We start from the raw sequence: 15302 nt of genomic DNA, 5'->3' as shown, positions 1-15302 counted from the left end.
TGGGCAGCTACACAGACAATGCATACAGTTAGGCGAGACCCTGGGTAATTACTCGAACTGTAGATGGCTCAGCATTGTGTGAGCTAGAACTTGGCTAAAATAATATGTCTGAGGGATAACCTTCAGTCCAGGTCTCCAAAAACATGTAGATGTTCTGCTTAGGGACATGGTTTAGTGGTGGACCTGGCAGTGCTGGGTTAAAGGTTGGACTTGATCTTAGAGGTCTTTTCCAACCTTAATAATTTTATGATTATTTTTGCGCTTCGCAGAACAATTAATTATTCTGAATAACAGGTTGCAAACAATTCATTAGCATCACCATTCATGCCTGAAATAAGTGGATTTACACTGCATGGTGTAGGAAAGCATCTGGGTTCTACGTTTGTTTAAATAAGTTTTGGGTACTGCTGCACTTTATATGAAAAAAGATAGAAATATCCTCTGCGTTGGAACAGAAGCTGTGGTTTGTAGTAAGCTCTGGGACTTGATCTGATTTGAGAAAGTTCCAGTGTGCTTGAGAAATGTAGTTATTTGTTACAATTTTCTGTTTGGAGCACTAGGTGGTATGTTGCAGTTGTAGGAACCAGGCCACTGAACAAAGAGGAGAGTGAGATCTTTGAGTTCAGTTTATATATTTTACAGAAGGCAAGAGAGTAAGTAGAATGACAGGTCTAACATTTATGTTGTTTCCTGCCTTACAGAGAACATACCTCAGGGGGCTCTCTCCCAGTCCCAATTTTGTAAAGGGTGCTGCTTCACTTACACAGACATGCTAGAAAGGACCTAACAATAATGCTTAGAAATAGCAGAGTATAGATGCTAAGCTGTATTCAGTGAAGTTAGAAAAAAATGGGTGTAGAACACTGTTCTCAGTTAAATTAATTACTATTCTATAACACTGTGTTTTCCTGAGATATGCCTTGGTTTTAGTAGGAATAGATTGGCTTACTCATTTTAAAGTGGTATGAATATACTAATTTATGGATGATAGTATCACATTCCCAGTGAGTAAACTTGGGTAAATAAAAAGAAGACGTATCAGCGTTGTCTTGTAACAGATTAGAAAACTGCACTATCTAATTAGCATTGGCTAACCCAACATTCATTCTTTTAATAAATATAAAAGTGGGTGGAATCCATTGTACCTAATTTACGCACACGATTTATAGAAAAATTTTAGAAGTTCTTAGGTCATTCACAATAAAAGAAAATTTTTTGGTTATCAAGAGGAATGAGTATGTGTGGTGCAGATGTAAAGGTAAGTAAACATATTTACCTCTGGAGACTTTCTAGAAATCTGAAGATTATGAAGAATATAGAAGTTGGGAATCCTCTACAAAGACTCTGAACTTTAAAACTGTTTTGGGTACTGAAGATAAAGAGATAGATCCTACATGTAGGATGTTTATATTTACTCCCTTCCCAAAAGAGAGCAAGAAGGATAAATACTGGCTACATTAAAATGTTTTGACACCCTGTTGGAGTTCGTGGAAGAAATACCAAGAAAATTGTCGTTCAATTTCCTCCTTGTGATGTTTTCTCAGTGGTTTTCATAAAGGTTCATTACATGAGGCAGCATCCTTTTAATCACTAGTTCATAGTTATTACATTTATAGAAATCCAGTACAGAGATATGTGAAATACCTCTCTGGAGAATGTATAAACTAGCAAGTTCCTCTAAAAGACTCATATACAATAATTACTGTACCAAAGCTGCTATCAGTAAAAATTACATATGGAATTTAATAATATTTGGAAATGAGAGAAATAGGTCAAAGAGCATTTAAAAAAATCGATATTTTTATTGATTTTAGTTTTGCTAACTGTGAAGAACCATTATTTACCTATCATATAGAAAAGATTTAAGAATTTGATTCATGGTGTACTGAGTTCAGATGAGTAAAAGTTTAACATTTTCCCTTTAATGAAAACTTGCTACAGTTTTTAGACAATTCTGAAATGCTAAAATCTTTCTTCTGGAAAAAATATTATCAACGTAATGAAATCACCAGGTACAAAGAAGGGATTAGAGGAATTGGTGGTTTTGAAATCTGATTTTTAAGCAGACATCTCAAAAAGACAGCTAAAAAGACAAAAAATACAGTATTAGTACTTACTATATTAGTGAACTTTACAGGTCCACTAGAGCCCATTTTTAAACAAATCTTGATGTTATCTTAAGAAAATTATTAAAATTATGAGTAGCGTTGCACAAAAAATTTTGTATGTTTCACTTTATTTTTTTTAAATCAGTAGGTGGAAAACTGAAATAGGAATTAAAAAAAAATTGATTAAGAAGAGAGAAAATATTCATGTCTCATTCTATGAGTAGTGTATAAGATGTGCTATTGAAATTTAATGCATTACAGACACAATCACAGAAAAACTGCAGCACGATGTATTCCATTTGTGCTCACTTTGCTGAAATCAATCTCCTTTAACTCTTTCTACCCTCTGCATCAACTCATCATTGCATACCCCTTCTGCTTCTTTACAAAGTTTGACATTTCTAGTAGAGCAAGTTCCAGGTAGTAGGTTCTTTATATATCTGCCCCTTCTTTTGTGTTATGCCTTTTTCTGATTTCAGTGAAAATATTACTGGTCTGGAAAGCATTCAGCTTTTTTTCAGCAGGGTTTTTTATGCAGACTCATTTTTCTTCACCTGCAAAACTGATCTTTATAAATCATTTTGTATGCATATTTCAATGCACTGAGCTCACGGGCAGCTGATACTGCTGACTTATGGAGTCTACACACTGAGATGAGTCCTTTGAGTTCATTGTATTGAAATCAAATGCTTTGAGATACTTATAAAGGACTTAAATTTCTCCTACTTTCTCTGATTAGTGATCAGAGGTAAAGGTATAGTGCAATGAAAATGCACATGTATCCATGAGTGCAATTCTCCTTTCAGATAAAAATATAAAATATGAAAATAAATTTTAGTGACAAGAGTCTGTCACTAATTGTTCCAATTGTCTGAATTCTGCAGTTATGTCAAGGGTGCCCCAGCTGTAAATCAATACAGCACTTTTGTACTCATGACTAGGCCTCATTGTTGGACCAGAGAGTGAGATGAACATCATAATATACCAAGGCCCTGATGAAACAGGAAACATACCATAATGTGTTTTGTGTGTGTGTGTGTGTACGCATAACCCAGCTGGGATTCTTTCTGCATAATGCCTACGGACTTAGGGTTCTTGTTCTTCTGTCATGTTTGGACACTCTGCTTCTGAAATATTACCTCTTACTTCTTGCAAGAGTCGTGCTTGCTTCTTACTCCTGGAACTTACTTGAAACATTACATCCAAAAGCGGTATCACCTGTCAGTGTCTCCCAAACAAAATATGCATCTGGGTAGACTCCTCTAGTGCACCTCCTCATAGTTGGTAATAGTAGTTCTGCTGCACTGGAAATTGTTCTGGGAATAATTTCCTTTTGTTTGGGCAATGGTTTTTCCCTGCATATTATCTGCACGTATCAACTAGCCTGTAACAAGGATTGTCTTTAAAAGACATAATTTTTATTAGCTTTTACTTTTGCCTACTTATCCACTTGAAGCTGGGATTCAAAGTGTTAAACAGTTTGTGCACTTTTAGTTTATACTTAAAAGTCATGTGGTGATGACTTCTTGATTTGATTTTAACTATCTCATGATTACTTCACCTGAAATAAATAAATAAATATTTTATAGATTTCTTACCAAGCAAGTTTTTGACTCAGTAAGATAGAGAGTGATGTTTTCTCAGCAGTTATCCTTCTAAGTCCATGACTTTCACGTTCCTCATACATCTGCAGCCAATCTTCAATAGGACATATGACACATACTCGCATTTTATTTATCCTGTAATTGGATTGATAGGTAGCTTTCAGGGGATTTGAAGCTATAGATTCAAATTCCTTCTAGACGAAGACAACTGAAGTCTGCAACTCCTAGGAAAGAAGTGGTCTCATTACATGATTATGGCAGCAGTATTCTGCAAATTAATTTGGTATTGCTTCTCTGCAGCAGATGGGATGTCAGGCACTACAGAATGCTCTAGCCTGGCTTTCAGCTGCTACTCCAAAATGGTGTACATAAATTCTGTATTATATCTGTCATTCCTGTATGAATGCCAGATACCCTAAAGCTTTTCAGATAGACCCAGATGAAAGCTGAGTTATCTGGCTTAGCTAAAGAAGGGATTCAGACAGCCGTGGACATCCGTAAAACACCTGTAGACAAGGAGCTTTAGCATGTCTTATGCAGTTGAAAAAGTGTGGGTCATTTTTCTTTGCATTAGACTCTTAAATTTTGTATAAATATCCTTTCTGACATTTTACGTTTGTTATGTGTCTGCCTTGACTTTCAACTACATGCCCTTGGTGAAAGAGAGAAGTATATCTGAAAAAGAAAACCATAGATTTGAAAACATTGGTTCCCTAAATTGGCTGTTCCTTCATGCTTTAGAATACATTCTTCTAGCTTTCAGATCCAGATAACACTCTTTTTCTTCCTCCTGCCTTACATGTCAAAGACAAAACCCTCTCACTTTCTATTAATAAAGTTGAATTGTGACTATTTAATCATCAGATTTTTGCTTTAAACCATGGATCTTCTGTGACTGATATGAAACTACTGGAACATGGATAATCAGGGTGCTGTATTAATCACTGTTGGCAAACTGGAGGAATGATTAAGGCAAAAAATGGCTAATTTCACAGTTTATCTGTGACATAAAATTCTCAAAGAGGGTCATTCGTATTGCTGAAAATATCTCTAGATATTTTGTTTTATTTTTCCTGTAGAACAAAGTAATAAGAAAGATTAATACTGGCTCTCAAATGGCCTACAATTTATTCTTTTAATCAAAAAGTAAATACAGAATATTATATCACTCAATTGTTGGAAAAAACCCAACATTTTACTGGATGAAAAGCAGACTTAAACAGAATTCTTGCTGGCTGCTACTACTCTTGCCTTTGAAAAGCAAACCCTTAGTGTTTTATAGACCCAATGCAGGAAACGAAGACTGTGTCTGACTTTTCCTTTGTTTCTTTTTCCCTGCAGGAGAACCAAAGTCTAAATAACCTGTTTCTGCTAAACAGTGATGGACTCCTGTGGTGGAACTCGCAGAATCCTGTGGGTCCTTCCCTGTGTTTTTACCACATATTTTAACCATACTTTATGAAGCCAGCTGTTGAATGCAATCTTAGCTCTACTTGACATAAGGAGTTCTTCTGCCCCCTGCCATTGTTGCCCAGAAGAACCATTTATTTTTGCAAACATTCATTGCAATTTTCTTGTTTATTGTAGCATCCTTCAAGAAGAGAAGCATTATAAGTCATTATAAGTCAGTTTAGATGATGTTCAGTAATAGCCACACAAAGGGGCTGAAGTGCTGAACATCTTTCAGCAACTAAATGCAAGTCTTACTTTCAGAGGGGTTCTAGGCTAAAGGGCCATTAATGTCAAGACCGCAGGAAAAAAAAGAGACCTCAAATCATGAATTCAGCTGCTCATGCAAAGGAGAGCACTCAGCAGTCTGGGCACTATTCATTATTGCTGCTTCGCTCTAATAGCAGAAGGGTTGAATGAAACAAGACGGGTAAATTGCAATAGTGTTTTTGTTGTGATTCCTCCATCTCTGACCAACTTCTCAAACATTTGGATGTTAAAATCATGCCCATGCTTAAACAAGAAAATACAACCTTTAGTATTATAGAAAGAAGGAAAAGGAAAATGTACGCATGGGGGAAACATCATCATGAGATCCAGAACTGGGTATTATAGTTTCAAGAAAACAACTCTATTCTCCAAATGTAAATAAATGTATAGTAGTACTAGAACAGATTAGTCAAAACTGTCTTAAACTCATTCAAAACTCTATTAAACACCTATTTGCAACCTTTCATCCTGCTGTAGGACTAAGGGTACTCCATTGCTGGACAAGGTGGAACTCAGTTCTAATTCATTCCCAAAAGCTGACACCATTATTTGTCAGAGTTAATCTATATTTTACCTTCATTGTCTGTTAAAAGATAGGATAGGAAGAAAGTCAAAATGAAAATCTAGATGACTCTAGAGAAAAAAAAATAGCTATGGCAAAAACGCCTTTATTTGTAAGAAATACATACCAGCATTTGTGTAATTTTCTCATAGTTGACTAGAACAACCATGTTGCAAATCATGTGAATATGTATTTATAGTTTTGTTTTGATATTTATTGTTAGAACAAAATAAATACAAACAATTATTGGTTTTTATGGAGCACACATTAAACAGTAAAATCTGTAAAACCATGCATTAAAGTTTTATCATTTAATCCTGATGTATCACTCTTCCTTAACATTTAAAATCAAACTTTTGTTTTGTTGATAAATACAAGCAAGAATACAAGTTATATACCAACACTTTAGGTACAGAGCAAGTGAAGGAAACTGCCATTATTAGTATGCTTTGTCCCTGCCTAGTTGCAAGTTCTTTCAGTACCTTGTAGGGGGAGTTGTACTAACAGTGGTCTTCATGAATGGACCTGCAAAGTGTGAACTTCATCTTATTTTAATTAGCCACCTAAAAGTTAAATCCTCTGCTACAGTCAGTGGAAAAAGATAGTCACCAGTGACTGGCTCAAATTGTCTGACTTTAAGGCAACACTAGGGGAAATAAACCCAAGTCACATGGAAATTCTGATCAGCTTCTACTAACTTTGAGACCATATGTTTTGTCAAAGTACTTCTAACTCAGTTTACCGCTAGCATGTGTCTCTCTGCTAAGTGTCAGCATTTTTACCAAGTTTATATCAGTTAGATAAGTTTGTGGGCTATACAGGACAGACATATACAGCACAAGCATTTATGAGCTCCAAATTCCTCTGTAACCAACAGTAACAGCAAAAGAACAGAAACAAAAACAGAACCAAGGACAACAAAATCAGCAACAACATAAGGAAAGAGTCAGAGCCTGAATGAACATATAAAAACTGTTACCTGATCACCCATTAGGGTAGCAATGGTAACAGTAACAGCAGGAACAAAATCTTTCCTGATGTTATTCTGGAGTATTTAGCAAATATTATCCCCTCTTATGTCATAGACACAATCTAGAAAAAAGGATAATCCATTAACAATTGTATATGGTCTTCCCTGACTGTTTGCACTTTCAGAACAGTTACATGGTTGCTGTTTTCTGGTTTCAAAAATTCTAGATGGCATGTAAAATTTTGCAAACACTTCTGAAGGTTGAGAATGACATAAAATTTTAAAAAGTAATATCTATCCTCTTTTAATGTTTTTGAAATTCCATCCCCTTTCTCTTCCTCACACCTCCTCCCTGCCCCCTGCCTCCTCATCCGAACAAACAAACAAACAAACAAATAAACAAAAAAAAGGAAAAAAAGAAAAAATGCTTCCTACCTTTTATGTAAACATTTGAGGGTGATTTATGTCATAGCAGCTGCTCTCAAGTGCAAGCTGACAGATAGGACACAATATGACATAAATCCTAAACAGCAAACATACAACTGCTGCATTCAGTTGATACTGTACTGTTGATTTCACATAGATTCTGTAAAAGAAGGATAACACCTTATGGCAGATATGAATTTTTATATTATCCCTCTTTTTTTTCTTTTTTGCACCTTCAGTCCTGATAAGGAAATATGTTGAAATCTTTATTATTGTTCACCTGGTTTTGCTTTTCCTGCTGTTTGGTTCCTTGTTCCCAGGGACTTTTCTTTCTATCACTTTTAACTTTGTCAGTTTGTTCTCAAAGTTGACAGCCCAACAGACATCCCTTCACACCATGTCCTCTGCTGTTAAGTCAAATGGCCCAGAACAGTTCAGTCATTGTAGTAAAGGAATAATGAAATGTCTATTGTACAAGGTATTCAGGAAATTACAAGACATCGATGGGTGGATAAACATGTATTTTGAACTTAGGAAAAAAATAGAGATCTCTGATGGCACATAGAAAAATTGAATAAAACAAATAAAGCAAAACACACAGTCAATAGAATAATGAGAAACTAATTCCTCATGATATTTAAATGGAGGTCATGAATTTTTCTATATTGAGAGCTCAAAGGTACTGAGAAACAAATCAGAAAATCAGGTCAACCACCCTACTGGCCTCTTCCTTCAGTTTGTACTGAAGGGAAACCTTCATTTTAAAGCCAACACCAGGTATTTGTAATCTTTATTTTATAACTTCATAGTTGACAATGCTACTAATAAGGAAACCAAATGCTGTTGAGATTTTTTTTTGTTTGTTAGAATTTAGCCAGGGAAAATCTATTTCAAATCCTTCCCCCATCTTAAAGTTTTTCTGTAAGTATACCTGAAAGCTCTGAATTTTAGCATGCTTGATAAAACATAATAAAATGGTTAAAATCAATAAACAGAATGAGATGGTCATTGTTATTCCAAACTTGTTTCTTCAAATTGACAGTTTTTAAGTCTTTTTAAACTAAATTGAGACACAGAGTGGATGACATACCATTGGCCGGGGCTTACCACATGACAGGTATTTTCTTTTTAGGCTCCTGTGAATTTTGCAGTAATTTGGAAGCAAAACTTAAATGCAGCTATAGTGTTGCATCAAAAAAAATTACTCTCTAATGTCAGTGAAAGGAAAAATTTGCTTAGTTGTTCTTTCGGTGACTAGTGATGCTTTTAAAATGTGATTTAAACATATTCAACTAAATATTGAAGAAATAAAATTTTCCATAAATTGAAAGGTTGGTGGGCATTGTTTGATGCCAATATCCCTGTTCCTAATGCGAAGCTTTAAAAAAAGTCTGTAGTATTGTTTGTAAATCTATAGCCCTAATAAATTTTTTCTGAAAATGTAAAATTTACACTTTCTTATCACTTTTGCATTAGTAATTCCCCCTAAAGAATTTGGTAGCTTACAAAAAAAGGCTCAGGGGAGACCTCATCACTCTCTACAACTCCCTGAAAGGAGGTTGTAGCCAGGTGGGCATTGGTCTCTTCTCCCAGGCAACCAACAGTAGGACAAGAGGGCATGATCTTAAGCTCTGCCAGGGGAGGCTTAGGTTGGAAATTAGGAAGAAGTCTTTTACAGAGAGAGTAATCAGACATTGGAATGGGCTGCCCAGGGAGGGGGTGGATTCACCGTCCCTGGAGGTTTTTAAGAAGAGACTGGATGTAGCACTTAGTGCCATGGTCTAGTAACCACGGTGGTAGTGGATCAAGGGTTGGACTTGATCTCGGAGGTCTTTTCCAACCTGGCTGATTCTATGATTCTATGAAATTGAAAATAATTCTCTTAGCTGAAAATGGCTGATGGCAGGAAGGGGAATGATAAACCCTCTAGGGTCATGTTATGTTTCTGCATGTGTGTGTCTGTGTATCCTCAGGAGAGGCACAAGTGGAAGGATGTGCGAGGGATCCTGAGAGAGGCTGCCTCATGCAAGTCCATTTGATCCAGGGCTCTATGTAACACACTACTTCTCTCTCTAGTCTGCAGGTAAGAGATTATCGCTCTGGGGGAGCTCTGTATCCTGCAGTTTAGGCAGTGGGTTAGAAGGATCAAATGAAGCACCTGGAAGCCTCCAGGCTTCTTTTACATACGGCGTGATTACTGACTTCATAGCAGTGAAAGGAATTTCACCTGTGGATTGCACTGCATCTAATCTTAATCAATGTTTTAGACTGATGGTCTATCATTTTAATCCTTCAGTAATATTGTTACATACAGAATCCCTCAAGAGTCTATAATACATACTGAAAAAGAGTGAATGCTTTGTTGTTTTTTTGACTCCTCTTTGAAGGTAGTGGTAAAAGTGAATGACAGTAAGCTCAGCATTGCAAGAGATTTTCATTTTCCCATTAATTGAATTCTTTTGGAGCTCAGAAATACACAGCATTTAATCATCACCCACAATTTGTGAAACAGTGTGAGTATGCTCACAAGTGAGTGAAATAGTTTTGTTTGTGGCATTGAGGCCAGAGAAAAACCCTTTGCATCAGCCTAATACTTAAAGACTAAGGCCATAATGTAACGAATGAAGAACTTCTTAGTAGCCTGCAAGGTAGACATAGGGCTACCCTTAAAACCTGCTACAGGTCAGGCCACAAGCTTTTGGCAATCCCAAGTCGTTTTTGCACCACTGGCCAGAGCAAACAGGGGAGCTTCCTGTCTGAGAGCTAGCTTTCTCACAGAGCTGGCTGTGTTTAGGTAAACTCCCTAAAGATAACAAGGAAAGATGAGCTAATCTAAATGCAGCTAGGCAGTCAGGCTTAGGTAATAGTCATTGCCAGGATAATTTATAGTTTTAAGCTTTTCTCAGCATTACTGACATACCAGATCCCAGAAATTGTATTAAGCCATAGGCTGGCATGAGTGCAAAGTAATTTACACAGAGCATGAAAGAAGAATTGCAAAGAACTTCAATATTGTTAAGTTTTATTTTAACTTTGTCTTCACACTAGTTTACAGGCATTAATCCCTATCATCATTTCTAGTAGACAAAGATTAATTGGTCTTCTTTATCAGAACATTTGGTGATTAGGAAAGTTCTTCTCTCTCACGTACCTTTCTCACAAAATGTAGCCGCTCAATAAAAAGATGTGCTCCAAACCAGAGCATCCATTTTTCAATATAGCAATGTACAGCAACAGGTTACTGCTTTTGTAAAGCTATTACTTTTACTGTCAACATGTCTGCTGCTAGAAGTTGTCTCATTAGACAGGATAAATTGGAACTGCATAAGAAAATTTGACCAGGCAAGAAATTAAGTTTTATTATATACCTGTATATACCTAAACACACACACACATATGCATGTGTGCACACACATACAAGATAGTATGACTGAAAGAAAAATCATAATATCAGTGGTAGGGTACATAGGTGGATATGACATCTGTGAAACAGAAATAATTTTTATCTGAATAAAGACAGAGTAATAATGTAAATATGTCACCATCATCAGAGACATTCAAGTGAACCATGAAGCAAAAATGTTCAGGGCTGTGGTGGGTTGACCTTGTCAGGGTCCCAGGTGCCCACCAAGCTGCTCTATCATTTGCATTTCTCAGATGGTCAGGAGAGAAGAAATAAGATAGAAAACAGTTCATAGGTTGAGATAAGGCAATTTTCTAAAACAAAAGCAAAAGGTTGTATGTGTACAAGCAAAGGAAAAAAAGTTTATTTTCTACACTCCATCAGCAAGCAATGTCTGGCCACTTCACAGGAAGCACTTCACATCTCGGCCAGACCCAATACAATCTTTACCCCTTATTCCATACCATTTGCTTCATGCTCAGATCCCATATAATTTTATATAGTACATATATATGTGTGTGTGTGTTTATATATATCTCTTCTAACTATTCCACTGTATTTACTTCTCAATACTGAAATCCCTTCTTACCAACACTTACAACTTTAAGTACATAAACCAGCTTTATAGCCAACATACAGATGTATACATTTTCATTAACTATTTCCTGTCCTTTCACAGATAGATATTATTTTCTCATTCCATGGATTTCCACCACCACTCCAGATGGTAAAAAAAGGGCCATGACTTAGGCTTCACTCCATCATGGTGGGTGCTCAGGACAGGAGAAACAGCACACTCAATCATTGAGCACCAACACCAGCCTGTCCTGGGTCATCATGGCACTGTCCTTGCTCCTCAGAAAATCCACTCTGTTGCTTCATGTTATTCCTTCTACTTTACTTACTGTGTCATACAATAGGTTCTTTTACAGCAAAGTGAAATCTCCTTGAGGTGCATACCAGGTTTCCTCATCCTGCTGCCTTACCCATCTGGTACATCCAGGCCTTTGAGCAAACACAGTCCCACAAATGGGTTTGCCTTTTCCCATAGGAGGAAAAATCCACACTGCCTTTCCCAACCAATTCTCTATGTGTAGTATGGGTACCTTATCTCCTCCCACAGTACATAAGAGGTTTGTTTGGGAAAGACCAGGATGGTTAGCCAAGATTCTCTGGTATTAACCAGCCAAGTGGCTTCTGCTGAATTTGCATCCTGATGCTTCCATACCCCATTGCCTAAGGCTCTTAACATAGTCTTTAGCAGTCCATTGTACCAGCCTTTCCAGAGGCTTGTGGGTGACAAGGGATGTGATATATCCACTCAATGCCATATTTCTTTGTCCAAAAGATATATTTTGGGACAAGAGTAGAAAAGTAGAAACAGATATCCTAAGAAAATGAAAAGTTAAAGTGATATTAGATAATGTTGTAGTTGTGTCATTTCAATATGAAGTCCTGAAGATGGCTCTGGGATGTCAAAATGAACTCAAAAATTTGAGGAGTAATTGATTTCCCTATGAAAGCTAGTTTAATTGTGTAATTTCCTTAGCAACAGAGGCATTGGAATTGTAATCCCTGAGGGTACACAGATGAAGGAGTGAAGTGAGCCAACACTGAAGTTCTGGCTTGGGCTGTCACTCATAATTAAGGCTACAAGTGCCTGGGTTGATTGCATGTGGACCAGTGGTTCAATCCTAAAGCATTAAGTATTCATGCAACAAAAGGAGATTCTCTGTACAAGGTCTTTAGGAGTTGAGAGCTGGCAAGTGAAACTTGTATCTTCAATCATTTTTCTGACCACTGATTCCACTATATATAGACAGCTTACATAAGTGTAAATTTGCAGGATACATAAATGAGTAGGCCTCTACTGCATTCTGAATTTTCCCAATTGAAACAATATTTGTGTATATGTATGAAAGAATGTTCATGTGCATATATATTAATCTGTCTATAAAAACATGTATTTTTCCTCACCATTCATTTCTCTTATGTTCCTATTTGTATTTGAATCTAAACTGTTGTTCTTGCATGAAACATGGGAAACACAGTCTGCAAATTCTGCCACTTTCATAATTACATTTAAATAGATCTTAAAAGCAGCAACAACAATAAAACATTCCCTTTCCCCTCAGTGGCTAAAAGCTATCTAGGACAGTTAGGGTGACATTTTTTGAACACAATTTCAATACATTATTATAGGAACTAGAAAACTGGGGCAGTACCAAAATGGCAACTGCAACTTCATGTCAAGGAAGGGCAATCACCTGCAGAGGAAAAGCAAAATAATGACAGCATCTCCCTACAGACAGCATTCATGAAAGAAGTGCTTAATACTATTGACATTAGGGAATTATCTTTGTTATCTTTGGAATTTCATTTTTTGTGAGGACTTGTGTCACGCTTTAGGAATGCTGCTCTGCAGTTTAGTTCTCCCGCTGAGACTCTCCAAACCACACTGCCAGTCTCTTACTCTCCCCCTCCCCTCCCTCCCCTCCCCTGCAGGTGACTGGAGAGAAGAACTCTACTAGAGGCACAAAAGGTAAAGAAGATGGGTTGAGATAAGAACAATTTACTGGAAACAGCAATGAGATAAGAAAACAAATAACAGCAACAATATTAATAACAAAAGTGTACGAAAGAGTGATTCACTGCAGAGCTCAACCTAACCACAGCTGTGCCACCCTGACTGCTCCCTCCAGCTCATGACCAGCATTACCCCCTCGACTGCTCTGTCTGCAGCGCTCACTGCACTTGCTCGACTGAAATAAACCCCTTTTCCTCGGAAGAGATTTCCTTCCTCTGCCCCTGGCAATGACTGTGAGGTAGTACAGAATATTCTCTGTGTCATGGTACAGAATATTCTCTGTGTCCTAGCCATGCCCCCTCCTGGCTACTGCAAAAATTAACCCTAACTGGGTCCAAAACAGGACAACTTGAGCAGGATCTCCGTGATGGCCAAGTATTATACCTGTGGGTCATCGTTTGCAGTTTTGGAGTGGGATTTCTATCAGATACAACAGAATTTTGTAATATTTGATTTGTTTCAGTCCAGATGGGCATTTTTCTTTTGGACACTTACGTTCCTATTTCAGTTGCACACTACCAGAAACTGTGGCAGTTCCTCAAGAGACAGAGCTCTGGGTACCATAAGACTTTCCAGGCACTGGATTGTCCAATTATAAAGAGGGTAAGTCTATATTGGGAAGGTCTTGGGAAGCCAGTGGATTCTGAAGCTTTGTCTACTCGGTTTCAGCAACCTGTGCTTACTTGGCAGCAATTCACGCACCTTCTCTATGTACAGTTCTTCTTACACTCTACTGTTATATCTTTCATTTATTATGTGAAGTGAGTTTGCACTTCTCATTCTTTTTCTAGTTCTGTATCTACAGATTCTATACTGCAAACCAGTATCACTCACAATTTCATCTGTGCTTCTTAGAGCAGTTGTCAGAGCAGCTGGAGACCATTGTATGATGAATTAACTTCCATGGAAATAAATATAGTAGCTTGGTGCTTAAAGACGCCGCGTAACAGCCCTGGGTGGCCCTGGGTGCGTGCACGCCGTGGCGCGGCCTGGCCCCGGGCACTTGGGCCCGGCCCAGCTCCGGCCTTGAGCGCAGAAAGGAGCGAGAGAGGGGGAACTTCGCCAGTGCAGACTGTGCCATGATGGGAGATAAGAGGGGGACCCCAGAACACACAGAAGAGAAGGACAACTCTAAACCCGGGCAGATGGAGCTCGATCAGCCCTGTAAGGCCATCCATCTAAGAGAATGCCACTCTAACTAAACCTACATCCGGAGGACCTCGCTGCCACCGTCCAAGCTTGCTCGGCCCTGGCAGATGAACCTTAGCGTTAAAGAGTGGGTTCAGTTCCGCGCTCACTGCTTCTCACCTAAAAAATCCATCGCGCAGGCTCAAAGGCCTTACCCACATTTGCAAAGCCCTGTATCGATATCTTCTACAAATGCAGTCACACAAATATCAAAAGACAAAGGCATATACACCTGCCTCCAAAGCTGTACACAAATTAACTCCAGCATGCTGCAATATCAGAACCATGCTCAATTCTGTGGATAGCGGATGTGCTGAGCGTCTGTCTGCTCTGGTTGCCCATGAACTGTCATGTCTTCCCAAATCTTCGTTTGCGAAGCCTTGCCATGATGATGGTGCTTAAAGGTGAGTTTTACCCAGTGGAAGAACAGAAATTCTTGCCTGGTGGTACTTTGACAGAACTCAGCTTTTTTTAGTGCAGGAAGGTCTATGTAATTTTTGCATCCAACAGCACTTACGATACTGCTTCCTGTGCAACTTAATGTCAGGAAGCAGTCAGAGTGGGATGGCTACATGGAGAGGGGCTGGGGTCCATCTGGGCAGCCCCGCTGGGCTCAACAGGGCCTAGGCTGGGCACAGGGCTGGGGTCCCAGGTTGAGCCTGCCCTGGCCTCCTTGGCCTGCAGACGGGGCTGCCCTGACAGGCTCCTTGGGGACACACAGCCCTGTCAGTGCCC

The 15302-nt window shown here is 38.2% G+C and overlaps 1 long non-coding RNA gene across 2 annotated transcripts; it reads right to left on the bottom strand.

Annotated features, from left to right (window-relative positions):
* Window positions 1–3643: 3643 nt before the first annotated feature.
* LOC127474745 (uncharacterized) lies at window positions 3644–14411 on the bottom strand. 2 transcript variants are annotated; one of them, XR_007905969.1, is made up of 3 exons: window positions 14214–14411; window positions 7670–7796; window positions 3644–3847 (listed from the first exon to the last, which is right to left on the bottom strand). It is a non-coding gene; the product is annotated as an uncharacterized LOC127474745 (long non-coding RNA). The 2 variants fall into 2 exon arrangements; XR_007905970.1 differs by lacking the exon at window positions 3644–3847 and adding an exon at window positions 7400–7549.
* Between the last annotated feature and the right edge of the window lie 891 nt (window positions 14412–15302).

Source organism: Manacus candei, unplaced genomic scaffold, assembly GCF_025592945.1.
Source record: "Manacus candei isolate 608988 ecotype Guabito, Panama unplaced genomic scaffold, ASM2559294v1 h1tg000043l, whole genome shotgun sequence".
NCBI classification, from domain to species: Eukaryota; Metazoa; Chordata; class Aves; order Passeriformes; family Pipridae; genus Manacus; species Manacus candei.
The sequence above is the reverse complement of the archived record's forward strand: the minus strand, read 5'-3'. Positions and strand labels throughout refer to the sequence as shown.